The 18,215-nt window shown below is 32.6% G+C and overlaps 1 pseudogene; it reads left to right on the plus strand.

Moving 5' to 3' along the window:
- On the plus strand, positions 1-1,314 carry LOC126744184 (uncharacterized; annotated as a pseudogene).
- Positions 1,315-18,215: the final 16,901 nt, after the last annotated feature.

The following is an 18,215-nucleotide window of genomic DNA, read 5'->3' on the forward strand; positions in this document are numbered from 1 at the left end:
ATGGGCGACACTGAAGTACTCATATTTGCGGTAGAGAAAGTTTCCTGTCTGTGGTACATAAAAAGTGAGGAATATGATAATAGGGATGTAAAGGACTTAGCTTGGGAACAAGTATGTAAAAAAGTTATTGCAGATTGGGACAATACTAATGCCACGGAAAAACTAAACAAATGTAAGAGATTATGTATATTATTTATTAACATAACATATTAACAAAACATTTTTTATTTGTTAAGAATTCTTTCGTTATATTGAAAGGTTACTTCTTCTGCTAGTGTAATGAAGTACTCAGTCAAATTATCTCTAATATTTCTGCCTTGGTTGGTGGATCTATGTTGCGGGCTTCGAAACGGTAGATCCTCGAAGTAATGTGTTAATGTATCTTCAAATCTATAGCCATTTCTTCTTCGTACGAAATTAAGTAATACACACGCTGCCTTTATCGCCAGTATTGCAAAATCTGGTGGAATGGTTATACTAGTATGGAAAATTCGCCATTTACTTGCAAGAATGCCGAATGTACATTCTACTACTCATCTGGCTCTGCTAAGCCTGTAGTTAAATATTCTACGTTTATTGTCGAGATTGCTTCTTGGATATGGTTTTAAAAAATTGTTAGTCAGAGGAAAGGCTTCATCGTCTAAAAATACGTATGGAAGCGGTGGGCTGTTAGTACCTGGTAGTGCCTTGCTTTCAGGTAAATGTAGATGATTTTGAGCAAGTTTTTTTCCAAAGGCCCAGTTATTGAAAATGGTACTGTCATTCTCTCTACCATATGAACCCACATCTATGGCTACAAAACGATAATCAGAATCAACTACTGCCAATAACACAATTGAAAAATAATGTTTGTAGTTGTAATAGTTCGAGCCACTGTGCAAAGGTGAAATCAATCGAATGTGTTTCCCATCAACAGCACCCACCGTATTTGGGAAATTTGTTCTTTGATAGAAGTTTTCAGCAATTTCCAGCCAGCGTTCTTTCGATGAGGGTGGTCTCATTTCTAAAGGTTGTAAAGTCTCCCATATAGCTTGACAAGTTTCTTTAACACTGTTCTACTTCCCATGAGATAATCGAATTTTAGCGTTTCAAAATTTTTTCCAGTTGCAAGGAATCTGAAACAAATTTTCAAATTTATATTATGCATTTCAGGTGCTGATTTGAAAAAAAAATTAACCCATATAAGAGACTATTATCGAAAAGATATAAAAATATAAAAACATTCCAACTGGATCTGCCGCAAAAAAGTAAAAAAGATACGTGTATGCCGATATGTTGCATTTCTTAGCACCAGTATTTGATCGAAGAAGGTAGGCATTAAAAAATATACAACAGATTGTTTTACAACGTGATTGCAACAACGTAATTGTTTGCAAGGAAACTATGAAACGGAGGATTTAAGAGACCAATTGGAAACACAAGAACACTCTAATAACTCGCCAAAAGTCACAAATGGAGTCACAAATGTAATAGAATCATCAATGACACCTCGAATGACACCTAGTGTTCCTACCAAAAAGACCAACAAAGACGTGCCCAGCCAAATTTTAACTATCCTGCAAAAACGGGAACAAAAACAAATAGTTACTGTACCGAAAGATGAAGATAATAATACAACATTTTTGCTTAATCTTCGTGGTGAGATGAACAAAATGAACGATACTCAAAAACTTGATTTTAAAATAGGTATGCTTCAATTAGTAAAAAAGTAACCCGATGTCGTAATGTACCTTCTTCCTCATCATGAACTTGCGATAAGTATAATATTCGTCGATGTCAGGAACAGCTTTTAATTCCCCCAGTGTGTCACCACTACCTGAATCGCAATATTCACATTATAATTCTCAAGCAATATTCCGACAGAATGCTCCTTCTTTCACCCCTCTTTCGTTACAAAGTCCATCTGGAATAAGCGTTCACAGCTTGTCAAATTCTTGAGTTATCGTGCAGTCAGTTAACTGATTGGCACCTCTACAATCTACTGCTACAAAATATACAAAACAGTATGCTGAAGACAGTACCGATGAACCAATTGAAACATACCTTAGATTAAAATAAAGATTACTGTTACTTATGTACATGTACCTATCTAAATATACAATAAAAAATGTTAAGGGTGTACCCAGTATCGCCGTTTCTTTTTCTTTTCATTTCGTCAGCATGAATACAATGGCGAGTAAAAATTCGTGGTCGTCCATTTTATCGACTGCGGCTAAAAAAAAACCGATCGCTGTCTGCGGCAAGTTCACGGAATTCCGTTTCGTTTTTCGAATTCGGAAATCGAATACGGAAAACGAATGTTTTTGGCCAGCCATAGACCGAAAATAATCCCGATGGTGCAGTATACAACCGTACTAAAAGCGGTTGGTTTCAAGGTGCCGTATTTGAAAACTGGTTGGAGAAATTGGCTTTTCCGTACTTTAAAAGATGCGAGGGAAAAAAGTTGAGAATAATTTATCCAGCCATCTTTTCCTCAAAGTGATACATCTATGCGAAACAAATAACATCGACGTTGTACTCTTACCGCCCAATGGGACCCATCTGCTTCAACCCTTGGATATTCCTTTTTTTACACCGTTCAAAAAAGCCTGAAGACACATTTTGACAGAATGGAAACAAAAAAATAGAGGCGTCCTTCCAAAGTCCGATTTCCACGAATGTTAAGAAAACTTTTTGACACTGTTGGACTTAATGCCTGTAACAATATCCTGTCTGGCTTCAGAACATGCGGAATAATTCCTTGTGACAAAAATGTTGTTTTAAACAAACTTCCAAAGCTCATGCCTGATCAACTGGAAGAACAGCAAAACCAGATTGAGATTGATGGGCGCTGGTCTGCAACTTTTCTTGACTTGCAAAACTCAAGAACTTTGCAAGAAAGGCAAAATATAAAGCGAGACAAAAAATTCGATGTAGCGCCAGGCAAAGGAATTAAGCAAGGCATATGATTTAGGTCAGCCTTCAACTTCAAGAGAGTCAAGTAGCTCTGACGACGATATTGTCTCTGATGACTCTAATGCCTTAAATCAAAACAATGACTTGATCTCGTACAGAAATATTGAATCAGAGTCATGTTTTAAGGATCAAAATTTCATTGTGAATGACTATGTTTTAGTCAGGTTTAAATGTCCCAAAAACACTGAGCGATTTTTTATTGGCAAAGTTACTGAAGTTTTTTCTGATCAGTATAAGCTTATATTGTTTAATTTTTTTTAAGCGAAAATGATCTGAGTATTCAAAATTCTTTTATTTACGCAGATGTCAAAGACGAGTCTTTAATAAATCGAACTGACATTATAAAGAAAGTTATTCCACCAACAGACTCAAAAATTCCCCCAAGTCTTTCAACTTTTTTGATGTGGGTGCGTTAAGATTATTAATATTATAATCGTAAGGAATTAGTTTTTTTTTTAATCTAAGAGAGAAACTAAAACTTTACATTGAGCTGCGTTTAAGGACAAGCTATTGTTTTTGCACCAAGTATTAAGTATATCTAGGTCTTTATGTAGTAGAATGCAATCCATATTATTGTCAATTTTATAATTGGGTTTTGTAAGGTCCGCATACAATAGACTTTTTACGGTAAGTTTAATAGATATATTATTATATGATTATAGATATATATTAATGATATAAATAAAAGCGAGCCCAAAATTGAGCCTTGTCGAACTCCTGAAGAACTTCGTGTTGAGGCCGTTGGGTTAAGTAAGATGAAATAAAATTAATTAAACATGTGGAAAAGACGTAGAAATTTTCGAGGTGGTTGATGAGAATACCATTATTAAGTCTATCAAAGGCTTTAGAAAAGTCGGTATATATTACGCCAGTTAATTTTCTAGGTTATCATCTTGTTCAAGTAACTCAGTTATTCTGGGATTGATGGCGTATTACAGAATTTCCAAATAATTTTCAGGATTAAGATTGGTATTATTAAAAAAAGGGCCAACAATATGATCTCTCAGGATACCAGCGCATACATTAATTTTTTGAGGTCGCTGCGTATGTGTTTCTCGAAATAGATGAGGATTAGTGTCGGTCCAGTATGGACAGTTGTGTCTATTGACTTCACCATGTAAATAAAAGGAGTATTCGTCCGAGAAACAGATATTATACAGCAACAAATTTTTTTACGATTAAACCTATCACTAAAGTACTCAGAAAATTGTACACGACAATCAAAATCATCTTTATTTAGCTCATAGTACTAGTTTTCGATTTTATAGGCATGATATTTGTGTAATTTTAAAATTTTGTGAACGGTACTTTTAGACACGCCAGATATGAAAGCAATTTTTCGAATAGATGTATTAGGTTCCATCTCAACATGATCCTACACTGCAATTTCTACTACTTCATTTCTCACTAGATCTTGAACTTAATTTTTTCTGTTTTGTACTGACCCTGTTTCTTCAAACTTCCTCATCAAATTCATTACATAAGGATGATTTACCGTTTTATCCAGATGAATACCACTAAAAGCACGTGTTGTTACTCTAGCAGACTTATTTTTTTGATAATAAAGACCCACCAATTCAATTCTTTCCTGCAGCGTATAAACCATTGTTATTAATACTATGAATATCGCCAAGACTAGATTAAACAAATACTTAGTGCTACTCTTATTATTGGTCATTTCAACAAAATACCGATGCCCAAATAAAAATAACTAAACCAACAAAAGCGTCGAAATATCCAGGTATTTGCTGCATGTTTTAACGTTTTTATCAAAATATCTTCAATAAGGCGGTCTGAGTCCACCTAGTTTTTATGAGTAAAGGTTATCGATTAGTTCTGATCACAAATGCGCAGCCCTGAATCTTATCAACTTCCATTGTAGGATAGTTGTTATTCTTCTATCGCCTAGCAATGCTTCGATCCATAGTCGTAGTTGTATTTATTGACCGCCACTGCATATTAATATAGAGAGATTTGCTAAAATATTATTGATGCTTACTATACAGGGTGTCTACTATAAAAACCGCCAAACTTTAAGAGGTGATTATACCAGTCATTTGCAACAAAAAAGTCGTATAACATTTTTTCGAGAAGTTGTTAGTTCTTCTGGTATTTAACATTTTTTGATTTTATCAAATTTCTTTGTTTTTTCATATAAACAAGAATATCTCCGTTATTCTTACCACCATATAAAATGTAGATATACCATCTGAAAGAGAATTAAATTTGCTATAAGATGGTTACAGTTTCTGATTAAATTTTTTATACCGGGTGTTATCAGAAGTTAAATATATCATTTGGGAAATGTGCAAAATTAGTGGTATTTTCTTAGTTGTCGTTTTTCTAGAATTTGGTAAATAGAGACATGTTTTTTTCTGCAAAACTACTGCATTTAATATGCTTTCCAATGATATACTTACTTTTGTGATAGCTATTTGTTCTCACAGTAATATCATGAGCAAAAGAAAGAAAAAACCAAAAACATTGAAAACTTTCAAATTTTATATTTCTTAACCTTTTGAGCACCAATGCGGTGGGTACTTGTAGATCTATCTTCCCTAACACAACAACTCCACAAATTTCCATTAGAGAAGCCGTAAACAAATAACATATCGCGATATTCATTCTTTAAGAAAAAAGGCAGGTTTTCCTTCTTTTGTAAATGGCAATGAATCCTCAAAAGAAAGAAACTCACAAACCATGTATTACTTGATTTTAAAACAAAAGCATAGATATTTACAATTTGATAAGAACTGTCATTAAGTTTTCACTTCGACTTAAAGTAGTTAAAACGTAATTTGATTTAAACGTGCTTCAAAAAATAATGCCCAGTTTCACAAACATTGAATATCGGGACATCTTATTTATTTACGGTGTCACAAATGGAAACTCGCGGGAGGCAGCAAGGGAGTATGCGTTTTGTTTTCCTAATAGACAGCAACCCCATAGAAATACATTTGCAGAAGTGTTCAGGCGCTGCGCGCTGTGGGGAAACTGGTTCCTTTCGAGGTTTGCGGATTAGAGAAGGTGGTCAAAATGGTCAACGCTGGAGACAAGAACCTGCGATTATGAGAGCTGTTACAGAAGATAGATCTAGAAGTACGCATTGGTGCCGCATTAAGAATTCACGAATTCACCATTCCACTGTACCACATAGAGTTCTTAAAAAAATAATTTGCATTCGTTTCATTTGAAAAAAGTCCAGGATTTATTGCCAGTGAATGGTGAGGTGAGGCTTCAATTCTGTAGGTGGTTCTTGAATAAGTTGCAAGAGTGGGGAACAGAACAAATATTTTGGATGGATAAAGCAATATTTACAAGAGCCGGAATAATGAATTTAAGAAATAACCATATATGGCATACAGAAAATCCTCATGCGACTGTTGTTTCACATTTTCAGCATGAGATAAGGGTCAACGTATGGATAGGATTAATGAGAGGTCGCCTTTTTGAGCCTCTAATACTTCCTGATCGGCTCACTTCCAATGAGTTTTCAAATTTATTAAATAATGACCTTGTTGCCTTTATGGAAGAAATCCCCTTAGCCGCTAGACAGGTACTTTGGTTTCAAATGGACGGATTCCGAGTCCATAATGGCAGAATTGTGCAAAATTCCTTAAATCAATGCTTTGGGGAAAAATTGATCGGAAGATATGGTCCGGTAAGATGACCTTACGCCCCTTGACTTTTATGTCTGGGGCACATTAAAATCTAATGTTTATAGTATTTACATTAATACTCGAGACGAACTAATTAATCGAATTAGTGTGTGTGGCAATAAAATGCGACAAAAACGCGTTGAACTTGAAAGGGTTGTTGATAGTGTCAGAAGAAAATGCATCAAATGTATTGAACAAAAGGGAAAACATTTTAAACAATTGTTATAATTTTAGGCCTGTTTAATGGAATTTTGATTTTTTAATTTTGGTCAATCAAGAAATATAAAATTTAAAAATTTTCAATTTTTGTGGTTTTTATTCTTTTGCCCATGATATTGCTGTGAAAACGAATAGCTATCACAAAAGTAAGTATATCATTGGAAAGAATATTAAATGCAGTAGTTTTTGATGAAAATAAAACATGTCCCTATTTACCAAATTTTAGAAAAACGATAACGAAGAAGATACCACTAATTTTGCACATTTCCCAATTGTTACATTTAACTTCTTATAACACCCGGTATAAAAAATTACTTAAGAACTTAAATATACCCATTTTATAGCAATTTAACTCTCTTTCAAATGGTATATCTAAATTTTATGTGGTTGTAAGAATAACGGAGATATTCTTGCTTATATGAAAAAAACAAAGAAACTTGATAAAATAAAAAAATTTTTAAATACCAGAAGAACTAACAACTTTTCGAAAAAATGTTATACGACTTTTTTGTTGCAAATGACTTGCTTAATCACCTCTTAAAGTTTGGCGGTTTTTATAGTAGACACCTTGTATATTAATCGATTTGTAGTGCAGTGGACAACTGGAGGCTGTTATGTACAATTAATGTCTTCTAATGGACCCGTGGAGCTTTACCGAGGCTCTGTAGTTTTCCGTTATTTTAAACCTTTGTACATCTTTTGTTTTTCTTTATGTAGTGTGGTTTTCATGTACTCTTTCACAAAGCAGCTCTGAAGATGGTCTAACAGACCGAAAGCGGATTATAATAATTAAAAATTACCCTGACACACAAAACGTTGTCTTATTACATCTCTACGGTGTACAACCTGTGCTTCAAATAATCTTATATACTTTTCAATGTAAAGAATCGATTGACTTATGGATGCTTTAAGCAATCAACATTATTTGAGAGTGTAAGTTTTAAGATAAATCAATTTAAAGTTTTATTCCTATTTATTAAATCAGTCTTAATTTATTTTAAGGCAAGCTGTGTTTCAACGTTTTCCTATTTAAATGTACATTTGAATTGAACTCTCAAAATGCAAGTTTTTTTCCAGAAAGTATAATAAAAACCAAAGAAAAACCCAATTAGTGACTTTTAGCAATAAAAAAACTAAAGTGAACCAGTAATTAGTTACTTTATTGGACCAGTTACAAGTCAGTAAAAAAGATACAAAATCACATAAATAAATGAAAATCACATGCAATCAATGCAAGTGTAATGCCTAATTGTAAATCAGGCTTATCGAGGCTTAGTCGACAATTTAGCCACTTTTTCCTACTTCTAACCTTCTTCTTCACTTTCATCCTCATTTTGCTCAGGTTCCACAGTGTGGTCTTTTACGTTGGTGGCAGTTGGTAGTGACTGATACCATGGGTGAAGTTCTTCTGGTATAATATTTTTCTGACACAGTTTTAATAGATCTTGCTTTTTAGGAACACTAATAGGAAGAATTCCTCTATAAGCTTTTTTAATATCTGCAATTTTATTTTGACGACCTCGTTAAAAAACATTTAAAGTACTGTAGGATCCATTATGGCTTTAACGAAACTTTATTATCCCTGGGCTTTGTTTTTCGTAGCGTAGACATTTGATTTGAAGCCATTTGACTATGTTGCCATCATCATCTTTAAGGCGATTTTTAATCATGCGCTTACTAAGGTCTTTGAGGTCAATAATATCAGAAAATTTTAATTGACTTACATGATAGGGATTGGCTGTTTTTCTATTCCTGTCCAATCTGGCCTTTTGCATTATGTTCATCCACTCCAATACAGAATTGACAGTAACATGCCTCTTTTCCCTTTCGATCGCACTATGTCCACTGTCCACTTCCATAAAAGAGTGTCCGGACTCCAAAAATTTTTGTTCAATGACACCTATGTGAGTGGTCTGTGTAAGGAAGGGTAGTAATATTGAGATGTGCTGATTCCTATTTTGGCCTCAGCACGTATCCGAAAATAATGAGATTTCTTTAATATTCTCAGGAAGTTTTAAAATCCACTGCATCAGGGCAGTCCCGATTTCATAACTTCCTGTCTTTCCATTTATTTCAGACCAGACAATGCAGTACGCCTCATTAGGTAGTCTGGATTCGTAAATACACAAGTTAAAGATACATAGTTTCCTTGAGTCGTATAACAGCGAGTCCTCACCCGACGGTTTTTGAAGAACACTCTGTAAGTCGAATGTAGCAGAAAGGAATGTAGCTTCTTCATTTGACAGCACCTTGTCTTGTTCTTTAGCTAAATTAGCTTCATTTTTTCGAACAATATGATTATTGTAATCAGACTCGAGTTGCTCAGTAAGTGTTGTTGTCTTTTTGGCCTCTGAAAATGTATTACGGAAACACACTACAAGGAACACTGGTCTTTTTTCGGTACAAAAAATAACAGATTAAATGACGTGCAAAAGATTTTTCTATATACTGAGTGAGTCACGAGTGTTCAATTATTTTTCACGCAAAATTGTTTGTATAAAAAAACATTTTGCTAATGGATAACTTTGAGTCCAAATAAAGTCTTTTTGTAGTTTTTCTGCAATAGTGTGACTCCATTACAGGAAACATATTAATGTGCTGTGTACAAAGGCAACATCTTCGTCTTTAGTTTTATTATAAGGCATTTTCTTGCCCCGCCTATCATCCGGTGCGAAAACCCCATCTTTACAAACTTCAAAGGCTTTATTTATTGGGCCATTACTTATGCTTAATGTTTTTTGGAAAAATGTTTGACATACCCTGTGCTCTGTTTCATTTTTCATAAAATAGCATGATCTACTACATTTGAATTTTTTGGCTAGTGGCACATTTGTTCCAGGTCTCTCTGGTTTTTTTCGTTTTATAAATTTTAAAATAAAATCCTTTTGCCTCGTATAACTGGAGAGAGTCCAAAAGTATTTGCAAATGTTAAGCCTGTCTTCTTCACTAAAAATAGTGCTGCACTTATATTTACAAGTGTCGCAGTTAACTGGCTTGGGTTACTTGGGTTACATGGTCTAGATTTTTTCAGAACACTTTACTTCAATGTTACTAGGGGCGGGGGCTGAACATACACTTTCACTGTTCTCACTATCTGCCGTGACATGTATAGGGATTTGATCGTTTTTTTCCTAAAATTTAAACGAAACTATATGTATAATGTAGTCCTAAATTAATTTATTTAAGTGCACACTACTAAAATTTCTATCATTTTACTTTTATTACAAGCAAATATACCTAATTTTACAAAAATCAAATATTTAACATTATGCGAAAAATCATTAACTGCCAATTTTATTTAAAAGAAGCCATTTAAAATATAAATGAAAAAGCTAAAAACATTAAACCATAAGTACGTTTTTTTTAGTCTTAAACATCTCAAATGTTATAATATTTTTAGGTTTTAAACAAACGTGAAGCTAAATGTTTTCATTTTTAAGGTTATGTTTTTTACTTACCTTATTCAAAGCTAGTTTTAGAAGCTTTAAGCTTCGAGAATTCATTGTTGTCAATGTGGTTCACTTAATACTAAGTCGTACTCTTATATTATTAAGATTTTAAGTCTTTACATCAAGCAAATATATCTATCTTACGGCAAAAATAATCAGGTGCGTATCGATTGAAGTACACGTAAACACTGGCGCCAGTTAGGCCAGAGATCACTAACTGCTGTTGATAATATTTTGAAATGCCGCGATATTTGAACGCGCATAAATCTTTTATACGAAAAGTGATTAAGTTACTTAATGGTTTTTCGCATAAGGGATTTTTACTTCTATTCTTTTGGTGATTTTTAACACATAAAAAAATAACTTATTAGTAAATTTATACAGTTAGTGACTATAAAATTAAAGATATAATAAAAATATAATGTGGGACGCAGTTAGTTAATTTTTCTGTAAAATGTTACTTAGTGACTTTTTGCAGGGATACGACGATATATCCTAAATGCATGTATTCTATTTGTTCTTTTTCTTTTTTTTATGGTTAAAATGCTTTAGGATGTTTTTTTGTAAGACATCATATATCCCAGAATATTAAGAATCGGTACAGATCCACACAAAGCAATGTTTAAAATAAGTCCGTTGTCACATTTTTTTATAAAATAGCTCACAGAACTGCTTAAATTCTATGCTTACAAAAAGTCCTAGCTAAACTTTCAATTCTTTTAATATCGGCCTATGTTATATAAAGAAATGATATTTTTCACAGGCCGTATGAATAGCATTTAGTACATATAAAGAATATATTAAAATTTGAGAAACTTTTTTAATAAAAAACAATTTTTGAATGCAATTTATTCTAAAATATATTCCTTGGTTACCCCTATTTCGAAAAGGTTAAAGTGGGCCTTTCTATAGCAAAAAGCTCTTTGGAATGTAAATGGCTGAGATACGTCGAAATAACATTGGCACTTTGAATAGGTGTGAAGGGATGAAATTTGGACTTTTTAGTCTGCAAAAAGGGTATTTTATTTTATTTATTTTTTTGAAATATATTTCGTTTATAAAAAAGGATATGGCAATAACAATGTTTCAGATTATGCTAAAAATTTTTTTATTAGTTTTAACGGCTGAGTTTACCTACTGTAGGCAGAAATTTGAACTTTTATCAAAAAGTTGAATTTTTTTTTTTATATCAATTATACTTTATATTTTTAAAATAAAAGGTCGGTTTATTTCTAAAACACATTGAAACAAATATACTTCAACGCATTAAAAACGCTATAAGAAAAGCATATACCTATAAACTCGTTTCTGGGTGGCCCAACGAAAATTTCGCATCCCTCTTTGTGAATGTGATATGATTTCGGAAAAAGGTTCGGACACATCAATTTTGATTTTTAGAGAGACGTATTTTCAACTATAGCTGTACAATGCAAAGTAATCCAAAACGTATAAACTTTATTACGCAAATTATTCTAATGTAATTTATTTTAATAAATTATATTTGTAGGTGCCGCAGAAAGATCAGGCATTTCCGAAAATAAAAAAATAACCGAGTTAAAAATTCGTATTGGCTCGGAAGGGCTTCCGAGCGCATTAAAAGGCCACAAAAGAAAAAATAAAAAACAATAGTTTGCAACAATAGTAAAATCATAGTAAAAAACAAAGTATTGTTTTTTTTTCTTGTCCGAACTTGTTTTTGATTTGACTGAAGTCGTTTGGTTAAGACAGCAAACGGAAGTGACAACAAACTATAAAATTTAGCAAGCTATAGATTTTATACTTACAATATATTGTATACTATACAATACATTGTTCTTAATATTATGTTCAGGTTATATAGGTAGTCTGGACTTTAGTACTAAGAATAGTCTATTTCAATATTAGAATTTTTGTTGGTCTAACAAACATATTAATACATTTTTTAATTAATAATATCTTATCCATATAAAAGTTTAACTGACCGAGCATTAAGTTCGTATTAACTTCGGGATCTATCCCCTTAGAGTGAATATAATTTTTTTTAAGAATCCGATTTTGTTTATATTTAATGACTATTGGTTATTGTTCAATTAGTCGAATCTTTATTACAAGAGTAGTTATTTCGTCTGCAAAAAGGACCAATTATTTTGCGCTAATGTTTTAATGTTATTTGTGTAAGCTAAGAAGAGTGGACCTAAAATAAAATCATGAGGCCTATTGCCTGAGGCCATAAAGTAAATCAGGTCACAATTTGTCGGAAATTAGAATATATTTAGACAGTTTGTACGGCGTTTAGAATGGCTGGATTTATTATGAGACAATGCCTTAAATTTTAAACTAGGCCTTAAAATCTATATTGCGGAGGGTTGTTGGGTGGGGTCAGAAATAAAACAGAACTCTGTTTACTTGAATGTCGACGTTTCGACTTATATTAAGTGATTCTCAGGACACTAAAATGGATAATGTTTTTTTATACCAAAAAAAAACATTCAATTAATCACATAGATGAAACAAAATAATTTCAAGTACATAAAAAACATTATTAAAATAAATGTTCCTTACGTGTATAAACAATAAAACAACAAAAAAAAAAAAACAAAATCCATCACACAATTAAAATTACATTCAGGTACAATCCGTTAAAAAAAATTTAATAAAAAAAATTACACTACCTAAATCTAGGTTTCTTTAGTTATAATTAAAATACATTTATAATAGGAGCGTAGAATTATTTTTAACGTGGATTAAATTGTAGGTCTAATTGTGGACAAACTAGAATCAACAATAAGCCAAGAAACAAATGTTTTTATTCTTCCGAGCTAAATTTATGTTCCATGCTTTGGTTAGGAGACATCTGGAGTAAAAGTATAGTTTGGTCACCAATTTACAATATTCTTATTAAACGTCTGCAGGGAGTGCAGTCAAAGTTTGTCAATTTTCTCCTTTTAAAACTACACACCAATAAGGATGAACTTAGTTATTATGAGTGACTTAATGTTCAATGTATTGGAACATTGTAAATGCGTCGAATAAAACTGAATTTGAGTTTTGAAATTAAAATACTTAAAAATCAAATTGATTCTGGTGATGTGCTTAAAAGAATTCGCTTTTGTTACTTATTACATTGTATTCGTATATGCATATTTCGAACTTATCACATTGTATTCATTATTCGGTATTTTGTAATACTGTTAATATAATGCACTATTTAGTTTTTTTTAACTGTTATGTACTACAAAACGGGAGCCATGAGAACCATATCCACTATAGCTTTAAAGATAATAGGTTTGTTCTGACAGCAGTAAGAAACAAGTTTTCGACAAATACACATGCGCAATAGAGTAAAATGCGTTCGCACAGGAACTTCTGATCGGTTTCAAATCAAAAGTTTGATGTTCTTACACAAATTTCTGATCGTCATCTGATAGTCAGGCTTGTTTTCGGATTTATTTCAAGCAAAGTGTCAGAGAATTCGTGTAGCCAGTCAACGCCGATCTTCGGAATATGAACATAACCTCTAAATTGTTGTTTCTATTTTATCGTTTTGTATAGTCCTTGATATTCGTTTTGAAAATTGTATTTTATATTTTTGGATTAGTGTAAACATAAACATTAAGGAAACAAGTGCTTTTAAATCGTCGGAAGAATCTGATCAGAATTATGTTAATTCCGACACAAACGGATAAAGCCCAAAAGTCAAAACTATTTTCATGAAACTGTCTCCCAATTTAATAGAATAGAATTTCTCGAGCATTTTAGAGTAAGTCTTGAAGTAGCAAATAATCACACAAATCTTAAACTCTATTAATAATATACAGCTATTTCAAGGTTGTGGTATAATTTTTGTTTTGTTTATGTTTTATTTATTTTCCCATTTCCCACTGGGATAAAAAAGTGAGGTTATTTTTCTTCTCCACTCAACCCGTATTTGATATTCGCACAGACGGTTTCAAATTGATCAGAAGTTGTAATATTTTACACATGCGCATCAAGAATGGTTTGGAAACAGTTTCAAACTTATAAGAAATTTGCAGTGAGAACAAACCTAATGTTGTATCTGAAGCACCTAAAGGTGTATGCCAAGGAGTTGTCTGCATTCATAAGATAATCAACATAAACTGAAACTATCGAGGTTAGTAGACTTTTCTTAATATCTAGTCTCATTGATATTGTCGGGTGTAAATGTTATTTTAATCAAATATCTAACATAATTTTTGAACAGTTTTTTTATATTTTTTTCTGAATTACTAAATGGCTATAGGCATGTCTTAGTGATAAGCGATTGTGTATGACCGTTTTCAGCCCTTTTAAAATAATTTTAAAAGGGCTGATTACCTCAAGCTTTCTGCATCTCTGTGTAATACTAACTGGGCATTCTTGGATGACTTTGATAGCATAGACCTCGCTTGTGGACATTTTTATAAGAAATTTTATCAAGTACTTGATTTGTAGGTACCTTTATATAAGTAGGGAGTAGTAAAAACCGCTGGTTTCCAAGAACTCAACCCTGAACTCAAAGTTAATATCAAGCTTAACGAAAACTGTTATAGGACTTTTAAAAAGACAGGCTGTGAGTATCATCTAATGGAGTTTAAAAGGATAGTCATATATTTGCAAATAAATAACTTCTATACTTAGATAAAATTCAAAATATATTTCTACTGATTCTAAAACTTTCTAGTCTTCTATACAAGCAAAAAAGATTTATCTAGAATTCCAGGTGAAATGCATGACCATATGGATGTGTATAATAGTCCAGCAGATATAGTTAATACATTTGGGTCTTATTTTAAAAATGTTTATACAGCCAATGATAGTGATCTCGTCTTACTTAATTCCGAAGAAATTTATTTAATGTTATCAAATTTGTGCTTGGATTTTGTAGGGTTTTCTGTATTAGAAGTTGAGCGCGTTTTAAAAGATATAAAAAATAAATACACGTCATGGTACGATCTTGTATTTATCATTTATCATTAAACAGGGTAGACTGGGGACAATTAAAACAGGGTACAATAGAAACAGCCGCCATATTGGTAGTATTCCGCTATTCAAGTCGCTAAGTAGTGTCGCTATCAGTCGGACATTAAATTTGTCGTTTGCATTACAGGTGTATATTCTCGTTAACGTGATTTCCCGCTTGCGAAGTAAACTTTTGCACTAAACAACAAAAGGTGACACAACATATCGGAACGTAAGTATGGAGCTTCGACCATTTTTATTAGGTAAATTGACATTTCTTCTTTAAGGAGGACCGTTCAAATTATTACTGTTATCCTAGTGTTAAAAGATGTTTAAGTATTTACTAAAAAATGCCTTGCAGGATCATTTTCATCGTCGTCCCCAGAGTAGTATTTTTAATAATGTAGTAATTTATTATTGTGTGTGTTATGCTTTGTAAGTGGTGGTATTAACTGTTTGGTTTGTTTTAGGATGCCACGAGTTTAAAGCCCGTTTTGGTTTATGAAGAATTATAGACGTGTTATTAAAAATAACACGTCTATAAGATCTGCTGCAGCTAAATTTGACCTGCACTACGTGTCACTGAGTAAATTTTAATTTTGCACCTTCATATGTCACGGATAGACCAGCTTTTTATAATACGACACCAAATGCCACTGAAGTCGTCCAAGAAGCACCTAGTGAAGATCTTCTACATCGTAAAAAAGCTGATATCTTGCCAACATCACCACAAATGCATACACCGCCAGCGTCACCAAGCACTTACATTGCTCATGCGTCGCCTAGTTTTACGCATACTCTATTAACGTCATCAAGGGTTCCTATTTTGCTAAAATCGTATTCTGCAACCAGCGCTAGAGGACCAAAGCCTATATTTTCGTCCAATAACGTAAGACCAAGAACCTCGCAAGCTGTATTTTAACCAGAAACCCTTAGACCGTTGCCGAAAGCGCTCCCTAAAAAAACAATTGGTAAACGAAAAGTGAGGAAGTCTACAGATTATACAGACACACCAGAGAAAAATGCTCTCCCAAACGAATATGACGCAAAAAAAAAACAAGTTAGGAAAAAAACCGACTGAGTTAAACGAGGAATCAAAAACAACTATTAGAAAATTCAAGAAACCCAAACAACACCAGAACAATCAGCAACAGAGTTTCAGCTACAAAGAGTAGAATTGCTATTGTCTGGTTTGCTTGGAAGCAAATCACAGTAGTCGCCTGGAAGAGAAATGGGTGCAATGCATTGAATATCGTCATTGGTCCCATGAAGACTGTACCCGCCAAAAAGAACTATACGTATGCCACAATTGCCTTTCAGAATAAATATTTTATATTGGCCGTTTTTCAGTAAAATAAAAACTATTTTCCTTTGTCTTAGTACTGTTTTAATTGTCCCAAGAGTCCATGTCTGTCTGTTTCATTCGTCCCCGCCACGGGGAGAATTGCAACAACTTGACAAGTTCAAGTTTTTTTAATATCTTACTAATGCATCATTATTAGGTATATAGGTAAATAGAATGATATAAATGGAAACCTAATAGTATACGCTTTTTATCACTAACTTCGTAATTTAGAAATTTTTGATAGATGCGGAAAAAAAAATCAAGATATAGAAATGTTTCAATTATCCCCGGTCTATCCTACATTTCCTAACTGTTGGAAATTGGCAAGCGTGTATTAAGTTTTAAAGAAGAAGGATGTAGCCAATGTTATGAATTATAGACCGGCCGCGATTTTATGCAACATTACTAAAGTCTCTGAGGGGCGTTGTATGGCCTCTTTTCAGCAAACCAGCGTCTTACATATCAATAAGTCAGCAACATAGTTTTAAGCCTCAGCGATTTACATTCTAAAATCATCTTTAATCAATTCCATATCTATGCACTTTCGGTTTTATGAAACTACTTATTTTCTTTTTTAAATCTTATCTTACATCAAGGCTTTAATTTGTATCCTACAGTAGTTTTAAGTCGGAATTATATATGGCTTCATCTGTGGGTTCCCAAGGGTCGAATCAAGGACCACTTGCTTTTTATTAATGATCTCTTTTGTGCTCTTGATTGCGATTAGCAATCTTATCTAATGGCGAAGTAAGCTATTTGATAGTATTACATCCCTCAAGATACTGTATTATTCTTTAATTCGTTCAAAGCTTGAGTATTGTTGTTTAATTTGGTATCATATCTATCAAATTCACGTTGATGTAATAGAGATTATTCAAAGAAGATTTTAAAAAAATTTATATCTTAAGAAGTGTAGGGTCTATAAAATTTAGTTATCAATCACTAAAACTTCGAAGAATCCTCATCTCTCTAAATGTCTTGTATAATGTTCTGTCTATCTCGATTCTTTTGGAAGGAGTTTTGAGGGTACTGCTAATATTGTTTCAGCATTTGCATATTTTTTTCAACTGTATATAAAGATTCTAACCGAGCAGATGAAACCTATTCTCACTCTTGTTTCTCGGATTATGTTAAAGTTTCCTTTTCGTCAGTTTTTGCTAATAAAATTGCAGCTGCAGATAAAATATTATTATTATCTTTTTAACCTAATTCTCAAAATCAGGCAATTTCCCTTTATTTAGAAAACTGCCAAAGTACTTCCCATACCCAAGAAAGATGACCTACAGAATAATGAAAATTATCGTCCCATATCCATTCTATGCAATTTTTCCAAAAATGTTGAGATTATTATTTAGAATTCCATATTTTTTCAAGTTCAATCGAAACTATTAATAAATCAACATGTTTTTTTTTACCAAAACTTGGTAATTTTGCAATTACATTTAATTGAATAATTCAAGATTCGCTTATTAAAATATTTTGAAACTTTGCACGAGGGTTTGCCAGATTGGTCTCTTCAAAAAGTTATCTTACATTTTTTTCTGTAAAATGTACAGGGAAGCCAATAATTGACCCCCTTAAAATTCTCTACCACCCGGTATATTAAACAAAGATAATTTAATTAGCAGTGAAATTTAGATTTTTTTACAA

The sequence above is a fragment of the Anthonomus grandis genome, chromosome 13 (genome assembly GCF_022605725.1).
Source record: "Anthonomus grandis grandis chromosome 13, icAntGran1.3, whole genome shotgun sequence".
Lineage (NCBI taxonomy): Eukaryota > Metazoa > Arthropoda > Insecta > Coleoptera > Curculionidae > Anthonomus > Anthonomus grandis.